Here is a 13,739-nt window from a genome sequence, read left to right as displayed (position 1 = left end):
GGAGTAAGTCTGTATTGAAAAAAGCAGTTAATTTCTTGTACACGTGGATTAGACACTTTGTTAAAATGCATGTGTGTGATAGTTGTATAGGTAGAGTGTATTTGTTGTTTTCAAACGGTTTTGAAACTTTCACATCTTTAGAATTCCATGTGGAGTAGTTTTGGCAATTGTTAATCATTATTTTTAAATTTTATAATCTATTTTTCTATTTTTAAAATTTTAAAAAGTTTTTGCTATTTATCTAAATGAAAACTTAAATTTTGTTATTTATCTAGTCAATCCTTTTTAAATTAAATAAAATATTAAAAAAACACTTTGATTAATACTACATCATTCAGCCCATCCAAGGACAGCCCATGGACCTCTACCCCAAACACTATACAAAATAATAATAATAATAATAATAATAATAAATAAATAAATAAATTACAAGTCGTATAAATTTTATCAAATTGTATCTAAATATTCAATGAATTACAAAAACATATGCATATTATAAAATGGATAAGATTCTAAAGAAAAATTATATTAGACCTTTCTTTTTTAAAAAAAAAAAATGAAATGTGAATTTTGACAAAATTGATTTAATGGTTTGTGTTTTAACCAAACTTAAAAAATTTAATTTCATTGAATTTAGTCAGTTTGACAAAATTGATTTAATGGTTTGTGTTTTAACCAAACTTAAAAAATTTAATTTCATTGAATTTAGTCAGTTTCTATTTTTTACTTACTTTTTGTTAAAACTTGTGGACAGTTTTGTGAAAATTAAAAAGAATTTAATGTTCAATTCAATGGCAACCGGAAGTTTAGAGTATAAATTGATACAAATAATTAATTATTTTTTTTCAAAAGTTCTATTTTGAATTATCTAATTCTTTGATTGAGTATTAGTTTTTGAATATTCAATTTTAATAGGGACAATTGCAAATATAGCAATCAAGTTTTAAGTATTAGTAGATATAGCACAATGTAAAAATACAAATATGATAAAAGATAGTATATCACTCATAGATCATATCGCGCACAAACACACACACACACAAAATTTGCTATATGGTAACTTATGATTGGGTATTTGGGTAGGTTGTACAAAGATGGTTGCAACTAGAAATGTACTCAAATATTCTTCTTTTAATATGGAGATGGAAATTCAATGCATGTGTAACCGTGTTAAAGATTCATAATAATATCTTAAAAACAACTACAATTGTGCTTCTTTCATAAATGCCTTTTGTTGGGTGAAAATTTAACTTTAAAAAACAAGAGGAAACCAACATTTGGTTGGAGAATCCCACATTGACAAATTCGTATTTGGAAGTCTCCCTTATGTACTTCAATCTTGAGTTTTGGGTTTGGGTCCCAAAGGATACCCATATATTTGGAGAAAGTGAGGAGACCCACCAATGTGGGTTCGATAGACGTCCCACATGCACGTTGCCGTCTGTCCCGATCAGGTGTGGTGAGGTGCTTCATTCATGCATGTGATTATTAATTTTAATAAAAATATTATTATTTTTATTTTTTTAACCAAAAAAAAAAGGTCCTTCCCGTTCGCGCTTCGTCCGTGCACGTTCTGAGGCTCACCGCCTATTTCGCTCCCTACCGTTCCACGCTGAAGGCCTATAAAAGGCGTGGCCTTCAGAAGTTCCAAAAACACAACTCATTCACTTCATTCCAATTTTCCTCTTTACCTCTTCCATTTTAGTTTTTTGTGCAGTGAATTAGAAAGGGTGTGTGTTTCAGTCGGTAATGGTGCATTTCTGATCGGGTTTCCTTGGCTGTTTTATCCTGGGGACGACGTGGTAATTCTCAGACTTGCTTACACACTTGGGCAGAGCCGCGAAATGTCTTAAAGAGAGCTAGCTCCACGACTCAGCCTATAACAAGTTTTTGTTTTGCAGGTTTTTGCTCTTTGCTTGACCGTTGTGCCTTGACTGCTTACTATTCGTTGTTCTGAGGATCCTGCCGTTTCCAACAATTTTAAGATGATCCCACCACATCATCAATGGCCCTCAGTAGCAACAATGACGTTATGATATCTGACCTCAACCGTCCATTCCGGTTCGAAGGAGCGAACTTCAAACGATGGAAGTAAAAGAAGCTGCTGACTAGGAGGAGAAAGAATTTTTTTGTAAGAATTTTATTTTAAATGGTTTGACTGATGATTTGTATGACTACTACAGTATAATGAAGACAGCAAAGGAGGTCTGAAATGCCTTAAAAAAGAAATACGGCACTGAGGAGGCCGGGTCGAAGAAATATGTTGTTAGTCGTTATCTCAAGTTCCAGATGATGGATGACAAATCCATAGAGGCCCAATCCCATGAACTTCAAAATATAGCCCACAAGATAATTACTGAAGGTATGTCTCTAGACGAATAATTCCAAGTTGCTATTATTATTGGTAAACTTCCCCCTTTGTGGAAGGACTTTAAGAACTCTGTGAGGCATAAGACCAAGGAGTTCTCCTTGGAGAGTCTTATAACCCGACTAAGGATCGAGGAGGAAGCTCGAAAGCAGAACCGGAGGGAGGAGGTGAACATAGTACCTGGGAAATCCGCCTCTGCCGTGATAAAACCTGACAAAAAATCTAAAGGAACAAAGAGAAAAGGTCAAAACCGTGGCTTCAGTAACCAAAACCAACAGAAAAAAACAAAAGCCCCATTCAGGGGAACGTTACAGTTCCTCTGCTTTAAATGTAATAAACCTGGGCACAAGGCTAGGAACTGTAGGAACAAACATCGTCCTGCTGGTCAGACGAACCTGACAGAAGAATCGTTAGTCGCCTTGATCACAGAAGTAAATGTGATTGGTGGTTGTGAAGGGTGGTGAATAAACAATGGCGCTACACACCATGTCTGTCACGACCTTAGTCTATTTAAAACTTATACTGAAACTAAGGATAAAAATATTCTGTTGGGAGATCACCACTCCACGAAAGTTGCTGGAACCGGTGAGGTGGAACTGAAGTTTACCTCTGGGAAGACCCTCACGTTGAAGGACGTTCTGCATACTCCAGAGATAACAAAGAATTTGATTTCAGGCTATCTCCTCAACAAAGCCGGGTTTACTCAAATTATAGGGGCAGACCTATATACCTTCACCAAAAATAATTTATTTATAGGGAAAGAGTATGCAACTGAGCGAATGTTCAAATTAAATTTAGACCTTAATAAAATGAAACCTTCTCTGTATATGTTGTGTTCTATGAATATTTGGTATGTTAGACTCTATCATGTGAATAAGAATTTTATTAGTAACATGATTAGGCTGGAAATGATACCTAAGTTATCCACGAATGATTTTGATAAATGCGAATATTGTAGTCAAGCTAGAATTACTAAAACTCCGCATAAATTTGTACTTAGGAATTCTGAGCCTCTAGATTTGATTCATTTTTATGTTTGTGAATTTGATGACATCTTGACTAGGAACAGTAAAAGGTATTTCATTACTTTTATTGCTGATTTTACTTTTGTATACTTGCTGAAAAACAAAAGTGATGCTTTTGATGCCTTCAAACTTTTTTGTTTCTGAAATAGAGACTCAGTTTTATAGAAAGGTTAAAAGACTTTGTAGTGATAGGGGAACCGAGTACGACTCAGACAGTTTTAATGAGTTCTTTAACTCACATGGAATAATACACAAAAAAGACCGCACTTTATTCTCCTGAAATGAACAAAAAAGTCGAAAGAAAAAATAGAACTTTAGCTGAGATAGTAGTTGCTATTTTACTTAGTTTAGAAGTTGCATCTTATTGGTGAGGTGAAATCATCCTTATCGTGTGTTATGTCCTAAATAGAATCCCAAAGTCTAAAAACAAAACTTCACCTTACGAAATTCTCAAGAATAAGAAACTAAACTTGTCCTACTTTAGAATATGGGGTTGTCTAGCCTTTATAAGGATTCCAGAACCGAAAAGGAGAAAGTTGGCTAGTGGAGCTTACGAGTATATCTTTATAGATTATGCCTTAAATAGTAAAGCCTACAAGTTCTATGATCTAGTGAACCAAGTGATCATTGAGTCAAATTATGCCACTTCTTTGAAGATAGTTTTCCTTTTAAATCAAGGAATAGTGAGGGCTCTGAATCAAGTGATATAACCATATTTAGAAATCCTAACCCTGGAGAGGAAACTGGCCTAGAACCTAGAAGAAGCAAAAGAGCTAGAACCGCCATTTGAAAATGACTTCCTGACCTACAATGTAAAAAAAGATGCTAACCTATGGTAAGAAGCCATAAATGATGAGATAGACTCACTTGAGTCAAATAGGACTTGACACTTAGTAGATCTACCCCTAGGATGTAAGGCAATAGAGTGCAAATGGATCTTAAAAAGGAAACTTAGACCTGATGGGACTGTCAACAAATTTAAAGAGGTTAGTAGAATAGGGCTTTAGACAAAGAGAAAATGTAGATTTCTTTGACACCTTCTCCCGTGTCACTAGAATTACCTCAATCATATCCTGTTCTCTCTCGCTGCCCTTTATAACCTCGTAGTACATGCACGTCATAAATTATGTGAAATCAATATTGAGTGCAAACTTCGACATGAAAGACTTAAGAGAAGCTAGTGTAATCTTAGGCATAAAAATAAATAGATCTGAAAAGGGAATTTCTTTGAATTAATATCACTATTTAGAAAAGATTCTAAAGAAATATAATTACTTTGATTGTAAACCAGCCTGTAGTCCTTATGACCTTAGTGTCAAGTTGTTCACGAACACTGGTGATAGTGTTAATCAATCTGAGTATGCGAGCACCATAAGCAGTCTTAGATACGCCGCTGACTGCACTAGGCCTTACATAGCATATGTTGTAGGGTTACTTTGCAGGTTTACAAGCAGACTTAGTAAAGAGCATTGGAATGTTATAGAAAGGGTAATCGGATACTTGATAAAAACACAAAACCTAGGATTACATTATCAAAAGTTTTTCGCTGTCCTAGAACGCTTCAGCGATGCTGACTGGAACTCTCTTTCGGATGATTCAAAGGCTACGAGTGGTTATATCTTTAATATAGCTGGCGGAGTTGTCTCTTAGAAGTCCAAGAAACAGACTATTTTAGCCCAATCTATGATGGAGTCAGAAATGATAGCACTAGCGACAGCTAGTGAAGAACCAGGCTGGCTTAGAAGTCTACTATCATCCCTTATGGGAAAAGCCGGTACCAGCCATATTGATCTATTGTGATAGTACTGCAACAATCGCAAAAGTTCAGAACCGTTACTATAACGGAAAGAGATGACAAATACGTCGTAAGCACAATACCATTAGAGAGTTTCTCACTACTGGTGCAGTTAGAGTGGATCACATACGAATTGATGAAAATTTAACAGATCCTTTGACGAAAGGACTGGCTAGAGAAAAGGTTTTCAGAACCTCAGAATCAGAAAAGATGGGATTCATGCCTATAGAAAGATGAATCACGGTGAGGAAAACCCAACTTGCAGACTGAAAATCCTAAGAAATAGGTTCAACGGGTAATAACTGATCACAAGTGATATATAGTAAATCATGTTAAACCAAACAAAGAGTTCCATTCTTATGGTTTACAGTCTGATCATGATATCCTGAAGCATAAGAAAGGTTAAACTTAGTTCTTAATGAGATCTATACTTGATGACTAGTGGGGTACCTAGCTACAAGAGTACTCTTGATAGACTCATCTGTGTGAATGTGGAAGTGAGAGCCGCTTCTTATGGAGTTTTTAGGCAAACTCTCTAGAGCATTCACTAAACCATGATACACGTGCTAGGCCTTAAAGCACAGGCTTTCGTACTACACCCTAATGACACTCTGTGTGAGATACTGTTAAAGATAGAGTTCAAAACCAAGGGTTACTCTAATATATTCTGAATCATCTATACTATGTAAAGGTTCAAGTCATAAGAAAGCTTTGCTTATGCTTAGTGTTGTATAGACTAAAACTGCTCGATGAAAATCTTTTTTCTCTCTCTTTTTGATTAAATTTCCAAGTAGGGGATTGTTGGGTAAAAATTTAACTTTCAAAAACAAGAGGAAACCAACCTTTGGTTGGAGAATCCCACATTGGAAAATTTCAATTTGGAAGCCTCCCTTATGTACTGCAATCTTGAATTTTGGGTTTAGGCCCTAAGGGGTACCCATGTTTTGGAGGAAGTGAGGAGATAGACCAATGTGGGTTCAATGGACATCCCACATGCGCACTACGTATTTAATAAAAAAATTAGTATTTATTTATTTAATTTTAATTAAAAAAACAAAAGAAAAGGTCCTCCCCGTCCTAAGGTTCAATGGACATCCCACACGCGTGAATATGGGGTGACCTTCAATAATTCCAAAAACACAACTCATTAACTTCATTCCAATTTTCCTCAAAACTTTTCCATTTTAGTTTTTTGAGCAGTGAGTTAGAAAGGTGTGTATTCTGGTCGGCAATGATGCATTTTCGATCGAGTTTCCTTGGTTGTTTTATCCTGAAGACGACGTGACAATTTTCAGACCTGCTTGCACACTTGGGCAGAGTCACGAAACGTCTTAAAGAGAGCGAGCTCCGCGACTCAGCCTGTAACGAGTTTCTATTTTGCAGGTTTTTGCTCTTTGCTTAACCTTCATGCCTTGACCGATTACTATTCGTCGTTTTGAGGGTCCTGCCATTTCTAACACCTTTAAAACAGTGTCTTAATTATATGAGAATGAGAAGTTATATGTTTCTCTATCCATTCTCTATGTAGATTCCTCCCTTAGGATACGATCATTGTGAAGAATTTTCTAATTTCCTAACTACCACAAAGAATACAAGTATTTTCTTTTAAAACAATAAACTAAATAACCATTATAAATATTCAAAAGAAAAACAACCATTTAAAAAATAATATGAGTAAAACTCAACCACTACAAGAATTTTTACATTTCCTCACGTAAAAAAATGTCGGACAAAGTATTAAAAACGTTGGGATAGGTTATGCCAACACATCTTTTTGTGTCGGCATAATCATCGGCGTATCCATGCGGGAGAAGTTCCTCCCAACGAAAATGAATTTCGTCGGCATAAATACCATTTTTTGTAACACAATTGCTTGCATCGGCATAAATACCATTTTTTGTAACACAATTGCTTGCGCCAGCATATGTTTTTTTTTTCCAACAAAATGCAATTTACGTCGGGAAAATCATAATCTTTGAAGGAACTCTGAATCGAGATCCAGTGAGCGGAAGCAGATCGTTCCAAATTCCATTGAGAAAGAACACAATATTACAATCTAAACGGAACAGATTATGCATATACTATAAATTACAGCAAGCTTCTTATAAAAGAACAAACAAGAAATAGAGTATGCAAACCTTTGAAGAACCTTTCTTCAAGTATCCCTCGATCGTTTAGCAACTCGATCAGAATGATCTCAACGAATGGAACAGCCAACAATATGAAATGATGAATTCTCGATCACTAACGAGTCCAACTCGATCTTCGAACCTCGAATTAAACAGGAACACCACAACAAGTGTTACCTTTGTATTCTCGATGTGAGAATCAATGAGTTGTGGGCTCTGTATGATTTTGAATAGAGGAAAGAAGAAGATAGACGATCGAGTAAATGGGAGATGGATACTGTCTATCGTATAGACGAAATACTAGATCGTTCAGTCAACAGAAGCCTATTGTATAGACGACTTTACCACTCGATCGTGTAGTAATGAGTAACTATCGCATAGTAAACTCAGAACTTCTGATTGTTTAGGTTGTGATACTATCGTTTAGTAAAATACTTTTACACGATAGTCTTTTCTTTTGTCAAACGACACAAATGAAATCAACCCTGATTTTGGTAAACGATTTTCCTTTTATCTCATAGTTACCATAACTTCCAATAACCTTTCACTCTATCGGTTATTAAAGAAAAAGAATTAATTATTATATAATTAATATATTATAAATAAATATATAACCAACTTATCATATTATATTTATAACATGTAGTTTTAATATTTCATCATTTGAAACATATAAACCATAGTTCTTTTTATATATTATGGTATTTAATATAAATCATATTTATATTAATTCTTCCAACTAATGTATCTAATGTTGGGGTTGATGCCCTAAATCTCGTTGAGTCCAGTAGTTTGTAAACATGTATATGAGCAAACATTGTGTGATGTAATAATATGAGATATTTTCTTCACTACAATCTTTGATATATGAGATATTTTGTTGCATTAACCACAAACTAATAAACTAAGATATCTGGTTATCATTGTAACTTAAGCATGTATGTAATGACATACAAGTGGATCATGCTTTAAGTGATAACCTAAATGGTCTGTAGTAGATGGACAAATGAGGGAAACCTTATCCTGTTGACATTACGAGTGTGGTCTGCTTTGTAGATGTTACAAGCGTCTTAAAGTACTACAAATGGTTTGATATTGACCATTCATGCATTAAACATGCGAGTAAGGATGCTCTATACAAAAGAGTTTGTATAAGATCGGATCACAAAATGTTTAGTCTCGTTATGTAACGTCGTTTTTTACAGAGACTTTCATTTCACTAGGATGACCATAGGTGACATGACCTTAATCCTGAGTGAGTTGGGAACTCACGCCTATGAGTGATGGTCCTTTGATTTGTATGGGTGCGAGTGGCTAGATCGCCAACTCAAACCTACCACTTTGGGGATTCGTCTGATTGGGGAGCTGGGAACTCAGCTACACAAGACATAATTCACTTCTTCCCCGATTTAGGGGTAAGTAGATAAATTACTCCCGGTTGATTCTGGAACTTGAACAATGTGACGCTACACCTTCTCTTGGCCCGAGAAGGAATTACCCATAGTAGGATTATGATGTATTGTTCATTAGAGGAATCAAATGTACTTAAGGATTAGATGTAATTATAGGGGGGCAAAGGTAAATTGGCCTGATTGTACTTACGAGCGAAATGTGAGGGTCATTGTACTGTTGATTGGTTATATCCAATGGACAAAAAAATATATTTGTAACGCAAAGAGTGCAGTTGTCGATCTTTAGTGAAATGCTCGATAGTTAACGGATGATGGATATCGTGATTAAAAAGTTTAGTTAGTTATTTACGCATCGTTGGAGCTTCAAGCTATAGATCCATAAGGTCCCCTTGGTAGCTCAATAGATTCATGTTGAGAATCAGTTTTATAGTTAGTTTGAAATGTTCAAATTAACAAGAAGAAATTTGATTATATATGATATAATTAAATTGTATCAATTAAATGAGATGTAATAGACTTAATGTATTAGATACATTAATTAGAGGAATTATTATTAAATGCTATAAGGGAGAAAAAGAACTATGATTTATATATTGCATGAGATGTGATATTAAAACTGTAGGTGTGAATATCTTGATTATATTTGTAATTAAATCAATTATATGATCATTAATTACAGTTTTTTTCTCCCATAACCAACTTAGTGGGAAGTTGTGATCAGTTATGGTAACTGATGGTTAAAATTATGCTTTCATTTTTACATTATGCGATCCTTACGAATTTGTAAATCGTGCGATCAAAAGATATAGCTATATGATAATTTGAGAGCATACACGATCGTGTAGCAAGTTTTCTATACGATAGTCACTTATCCTCTAAACGATCGAGTAACTATCTATACGATAGACTAAACCTATCTCCCACTTACTCAATCGTCTATACGAAATGCCAAATTCTTCCTATCCTCTACCAAATCCTACAGTGCCCACAACTCCTGGATTCTCACACCGAGAATACCAAGGCAGCCCATTGGTGGTGTCTGTTTCGTGTTTGAAGGTTGAGTGTATATTGGCTCTTGTTCGAGGAGATTATTGAGGCTTGACGTTTGTGTTTGTTGAATGATCATGTAGTAAGTTCGAAGGAACGAGAAGAATAGTTCTTCAAGGGTAAGTTCACTTAATCCTTAATATTTCCCTTTTTGAAAGCACGCTATAATTTAGAATTTTGCATAACTATTACTGTTTGATTGTAAATGTGTATGTTATGTCACAATGGGGTTTGGACCGATCTTGCTTCTGCTCATGGATCTCTCTATTAAAAGTTCATTCATCTAATACATCATATCAATTATATCACATATAATTAAATTAATTTAATTATATCGCATATAATTAAACTTCCTCTCGTTAATTTAAACACTTCAAACTAACCCAAAATCTGATTATTAACTTGAACCCATTAAGCTACCAAGGGGACCTTATGGACCTGTAGCTTGAAGCTCCAACGGTAGGTGAATAACTTACTAAACTTTTTAATCACGATACCCAACATCCGTTAACTGTTGGTCACTCCACTAAAGATCGATAGTTGCACTCTTCGCACTACAAATATATTTTCGTGTCCATTGGATATAACCAGTCAACAATGCAACAACCCTTCACAAATCGCTCGTAAGTACAACTGGATTAATTTACCATTTTGCCCCTATAGTTACATCTAGCTCCTTAAGTACCACCGATTTCTCTAATGAACAATAAGTCATAGTCCTACTATGACTGAGTCATCTCTTTCCAAGAGAGGGTGTGGCCACTATGTTCAAGATTCAGAATCAGCCCTTAAGGGAGCAATTTATCTACTTACCCCTGCTTCGGGGAATGAGTGAATTTCGTCTTGTGTAGCAGAGTTCCCAGCTCCACAATCAGACGAATCCCAAAAATGGTAGGCTTGTTGAGTTGGCAATATAGTCACTCTCACTCATACAAATCAAAGGACCGCCCTCAGAGCAAGAGTTCCCAACTCACTCAGGATTAAGGTCATATCATCTATGGTCATCCTAGTGAAATGTAAATGTCAATTATCAACGGTGTTATATAAAGAGACTAATCATCTCGTGGTTTGATTTTATACATACTATTTTTATAGGATACCCCGCTCGCATGTCTCTACATGAATGGTCAGGATCGGACCATTTGTAGCATTTTACAACACTTGTAACATCTATAAAGCGAGCCGTATCTGTAGTGTCACCAGAATAAGGGACATTATCCACTTGTATGTCTCCACATACATGTTTAAGTTATATGAACTACAAAGCAAGTCATATTCGTAGTGTCACAAGGATAAGGTATCTTAGGCATGATCCACTTATATGTCTCCACATACATACTTAATTTACATGAAATAACCACGGATCTTAGATTATTGAATTTGAGTAAATGCTTATAAAATAACATTTATTTTATTAATACTATATGTTTACAAACTACAAGACCACCAGGAGAATTAGGACACCAATCCCAACAGTTCTAAACAACAAAATTTCAATTCAATATGCAGATTTCTGCCAACGTTTATTTCCGTCGATATGAGTTGTTTATAATTTTATATATTTTTTTGTAACAATTAAATAACTTTTTTATTTCCTTAATACCTAATTATGCACATACAAAAATTAATCTTCAAACAAATCAATTGAGGATAAATATAACAAAAGTAAGTTTATATATTTAAAAATAAGACTAATATTTAATAAACAAGCTATAAAATTTTACGAACAAAAAACTGTACATACAATTAATTTTGAGCTTTTCTAACTTCTTACAAATCCCCTATACAAAAAAAAAAGTTTAATCTTCCCTAAGCCAAAATAAGTGAGATACTAAACCAAACTAAGTAATCATCTCACAAAATCTTCTTGCAATCTAAAAAAAATGATCTTTATGAATTTACACGAACAACCGGAAATAGGAAAAACAAAATATTTAAAATGGTTATGAGGAATGATCTCTCTCTCAAGCTACAAACATGTTGTCAATGTTCATAATTAAAACATGAACATCACAAACAACGATTTTACTATCTAAAAAGTGATTAAAATTATTATAATTAAGATGTGAACCCCTCCCCCACATTACGAGCATGTCGTAAATCCACTTAAATAAATAGATAAACACCCTTTAAACCTCCACAACTATCAGATCCCTATAAATAAGCCGAGAACTTATTCGTTTAAAGTCCACATTTAGGCTTCAAGATAATTTAAAACATAATTACAATATATACATCCCCCTCCCCTCCCAAGCTACAAACGTGTCCTGGTTCCACTTAAACGTCATTTAAACCACAAAGTAGCAACAAATGCATAGAAAGCGTCGAAGCGAATCCCTCCCCTCTAAATCCACCTAAATTTCTTTCAAGGCTAAACCCGTCATTTGATAGTCCTAAAAGCATATAACTCAACTCTCAGATCCCTACAAATAAATCCAAGAACAAAGTTCTTTTAAAGTGCACAATTAGGCTTCTAGATAATCTAAAAAACAATTGCAACATATACATCCCTCCCTCTCAAGCTACGAATGTGTCCTAATTCCACCTAAACGTCATTTAAATTACAAAGTGACAACAAGTACACTAAAATACACATATTTAAAGTGTCTGCCATAACTGCAGGATAGTCACAAAACAAACAAATGAAGTTCCTAAATCCACTACAACACTCATATTTGAAGTGGCTACCATAACTGCAATATATCACACAACAACCAAATTAAGTTTCTAAATCCACTAAACAAGAACTGAAAATTGTCATAACGTATCTAGTTGTTCGAAGGTTCATCTCCTTGCTTTTGTTGCGCACCTACCTATCTTGTGATTTCAGTCAATTGATCTTGAAAACCCGAAACTATTGACTTCAACATGGCATTTTCCTCCTTTAAGCTTATCACCTCTGCCTCAAACTTTTCATACTTATTCCCAATATCTTTCTCAATTTATGAGGAAGATATAGCTAATCGGGTTTTGGGTTTCATCCAAGAACTTTAGTGTGGCTTGATCGTTTTCCCAAAACCTATTCACAAATAATTTCCTTCGTTGTTGGTTCGACCTTATCTTGTGATGACTTTCTAATCTCCTCTTGCATTGCCAACTATATTTATACTAGTTTTTTAGGTTATATATTATATATAAGGATTAATATAAAATTATGCATATATGATACAATATAACTTACATGTGCTTTTTTGGTGGCTTCGCTTATCCACCCATTCTTCTCTGAGAAGTGACTTTTGTAAAACAATTCTACTTGATCTACTTTTTCAACCTTCTCGATCGTCTGTAATTCAATAAACAAATTTATTCTTTACATTCAGTGGAAAATGAATAAAACGATATGGATTTACATCGTGCTAGTTCTAGTTAATCTTTTCGCAAAGAATAATGAATAAAACATTGATGAATTTATTTTATTAATAATTATACTTTTCGCAAACATCGTGCTAATTCTAGTTAATCTTTAAATGAACTTTAACTTGAAATGGACGACACCCAAAAGTTTAAAAAAAAATCTCCAATTTTCTCAAGTATTTGTCTAAACAATCAATCAAATTTCCTATGCACAAAGCATACTCCCTCCCATCCACACAGTACTATTAACCACACATATTTGCATCAAACAAATAAAACCAAAAAGGTCTATTTGGAAATTCTTCATCATCAAAGAAAAAGGAAAAATAAAAATAAAAATAAAATAAAAATCACCTCCAAAATGATGACGTGGCAAGCTATCTACCGTTGTTCATAGTGATCACAAATCTCATCAAATCCTCTAACTAAACCATAGCCATTAATCCCCTTTCCTCTTCTCAAATCAAGAGAGAATCAGAGCCTCATATTCTTCAGAAAACCATGAATGTGATAACCCTTTGTCCAATTCCATTTTAAAAATAAAAAAATAAAAAAAAATTAATTAATTACATAATAATAATAAGAGAAAGAAAACAAAAAAATATAGCA

The 13,739-nt window shown here is 34.3% G+C and overlaps 1 long non-coding RNA gene across 1 annotated transcript; it reads right to left on the bottom strand.

The window, feature by feature from the left end:
• Positions 1 to 12,317: 12,317 nt before the first annotated feature.
• Positions 12,318 to 13,646, bottom strand: LOC120088279 (uncharacterized). Its single transcript, XR_005484886.2, has 3 exons — positions 13,485 to 13,646; positions 12,958 to 13,059; positions 12,318 to 12,873 (listed from the first exon to the last, which is right to left on the bottom strand). It is a non-coding gene; the product is annotated as an uncharacterized LOC120088279 (long non-coding RNA).
• Positions 13,647 to 13,739: the final 93 nt, after the last annotated feature.

The sequence above is a fragment of the Benincasa hispida genome, chromosome 10 (assembly GCF_027475165.1).
Source record: "Benincasa hispida cultivar pf3 chromosome 10, pf3_genome.v1.1, whole genome shotgun sequence".
NCBI classification, from domain to species: domain Eukaryota; kingdom Viridiplantae; phylum Streptophyta; class Magnoliopsida; order Cucurbitales; family Cucurbitaceae; genus Benincasa; species Benincasa hispida.
Note: the sequence above shows the minus strand (reverse complement) of the source record. Positions and strands in the feature narration are given on the sequence as shown.